The sequence below is a fragment of the Brassica oleracea genome, chromosome C7 (genome assembly GCF_000695525.1).
Source record: "Brassica oleracea var. oleracea cultivar TO1000 chromosome C7, BOL, whole genome shotgun sequence".
Lineage (NCBI taxonomy): Eukaryota > Viridiplantae > Streptophyta > Magnoliopsida > Brassicales > Brassicaceae > Brassica > Brassica oleracea.
Window position 1 is genome coordinate 4,059,798 of NC_027754.1, and position 2,875 is coordinate 4,062,672.

Genomic DNA, 2,875 nt, shown 5'->3' on the forward strand with positions numbered 1-2,875 from the left:
AATTTTTTTAATACTAATACTTAAATGTACATGTTATTACCAAATCTAATATTTCAAATCCTCACTAAAGAAAAATAATTTAAGGTGAAATTCAATTGAACATATGTAATACCATACATAATTTAAAAATAATTTTCTAATAGAATTTTAGTTATATATATTTAAAACAATATCATCAATAAAATATATTAGTCAAATTGGTTATTAAGATTTATAATATTAATGTGCATTAAGTGTAATATTTATCATAAATTTGTTGTGGAATAGATTTTGGAAAAAAATTAATTTAAATTTACGTTTATTAATTAATTCAATGGCATTGTATTGTAATTAAGTTGTAAGTCTTAGAGTTATTTCTTATTTGTACTTCTGTTTTAATAAAGTAGATATTTCTTGTCAATGGTGATACTCCATTTACTATCTGATAAGCAGCTACTAAGATTGCTGCTAAAGCGAGTTTAAAATTGTATGCATTGCATATTGCTGATTCATATTACTATCGTTGATGGAGTGTTGAGCAATTCTCCAGAACCACGGAAAGTTGAAGTTGGAGAAGATAAACTTTTTTGGAACTCCATAACTTCAACTTCCGCCAAAAGATCTGACATTGACTCGTCACACTCGTCAGGTACAGTTACAATGGGTTTCCAATCCATTGTATCAGAGGCAAAGTTGATTTTTAAGGTTGGACTAAAGAGATCAAGGAAGTCTATTTCTTGATTGTCTGTGAAAGACACCAAACCGGAGTTTGAATCCCGCACGTTGGAAGCACTGCTTGGAGTAGCAGCATTCCAGTTTTTCCCACATGACTGGACTGTAGCCGTGACTTGTTTCTCAGCTGCTCCGGTTAGGCCAACGTCGTTTTTGATAGCAAGCGTTCTTTTCATCTGCCTCTGTTTGACTAACATTCCATCTTTCCTGTAGTTTGTGTTTGAGTTTCCGGGAAATGTAGCCAGTGAAAGTGAAAGCTTATCGGGCTCTGTCCAGGCAAAAGACTTTCGACTTTCGTTTTCTCCACAGCCTCCTTTTCATTAGAAAGTGTGAAATCCATGTGGCTTTTGTTTCTAGAATCCGAGTTCTTTGTGATGACATTGTTACTACTAGAAACAACACTCTGGTCGGTGGACACTGAGTTAGGGCTGAAGTCAAGTACTCTAGTCTCTAATCTAGCAACAGCCACACTCTTGTTTTGGTCCTTAGCTGCCGTCTCTTCCTACCTGGGGACGGAATGATTCTGAGGAGACACTGTTTTATGGAACTGCCCATTTAAAGCGTCGGTCAGTAGTATGGAGCTACTTTGCTGTTCACCCAACCTCCATATTCTCAGCTCAGGCGGGAAGTAACCACTTGCATTCCATTGTCGCAGGTTCATTAAAGAAAATGGTCCATGAATCTTCCCATCAGGATCTCCATATAACCATATCAGATTCAAATCCAAGTCATCAATCGTCTTATTGGACAGAGCAGCACATGTTTCAGACTTTACAACCGCATGGTTTCTAACCTAAATATTGCACACGCTCAGTTGCTGTGATTCTCCTTCTTGATGTTGTTCAGACATATTCAACCTATCATCGACCTGGAAGGACATAGTTTCAGTGACTCCTCCGGCTGAAGTATATCTAACCGGAGACCTTTCTTGATCCAGGAAGTGAGAATCAATAAGCTTTAACATTTCCAAGCGATCCACTCGCTCCTTTCCAAACAATCTCATAAAAGCCTAAGGTCACAAATTATTTCTGAACTCTGAAAAGCGCTTTGCAGATTGTTTCTTCTCACATACTCTAGCACAAGCGTTTGGACATCACACCTTGATAAGACGGAAACGTCACCGTTTTTCATAAACCTCACGAAGTCCAAGAGCTCATCTGTTCCTCACACAGCAGCATTAGACAATGGTGGAAGCAAAGCAGATGCCAATTTACTCACGGAAACAGTTTTCATTTTCCTTACTTTAGCACGACTTACCGCTTTCATAAGCCCGAGGAGAACTGCCATCGTCAAGCCGGCTAGTAATTTTTCTCTTAGAAGTAGAAGATTTCCATGGGTTTCTAGCTTTGGTAAGATCAACTAAGGACAAAGATAACTTTTCTTTAAGAGAAACCCAGTAAATCTTGAAAAGATACTCCCAGCTGCCTTGATCGTCAAAATCAACCTGGACCTGGAAAAAAAATGTACATGTTAAAACACATCACAAAACAAAATTGACGTCAAGAAAAAGGCCTCAGCTTCTAAAATTACCACCAATGCTGACAGAATCTTGTTTGTAAGTAAGGGAAAGAAAACAAAAAAATGATGACAAAATCTTCTTGGTACCTTTTCTGTGTTAGCTTCAGCTGCTGCATTCTCAATAAGCGTTATAGTCTTCATGCAGATTCCACAGAATCCTTTGTTCTCCCGTACAACTACATACTCTGAGTTTCTAACACACTTCTTACAAACAGAATAAGGACAAGTATAGCACATGTAGAAAGAATCCTTCTGACACGCCGTACATATATGCCAACCTGAAACCAAAATCGTCATTAAAGCTCCAAAAACAAACTCAAGATCCAATCTTTGGCAATGTATCAAAATGCACTAAGATTCTACATAGGGATTCTACAAAGTACCATGTTGACATGAAGCAGAATTAAGCTGGCAAACTTGAGAATTAAGCGGTCAGACTTGAGAATTAAGCTGACAGACTTGAGCAGACTTGAGAATTATAAGCTGGCAAACTTGAGAATTAAGCGGTCAGACTTGAGAATTAAGCTGACAGACTTGAGAATTAAGCTGCCAGACTTATACGGTTTTATAAAGTTTTTATAAGGCTTTATAAGGTTTATAAGGCTTTATAAGAGTTTTATAAGCTCGATTTTATTGAATAGAAGAT

General features: G+C 37.2%; 1 pseudogene; it reads right to left on the bottom strand.

Moving 5' to 3' along the window:
- Positions 1-447: 447 nt before the first annotated feature.
- The window catches only part of LOC106302397, a 7,079-nt pseudogene continuing 4,651 nt past the window's right edge, over positions 448-2,875 (bottom strand).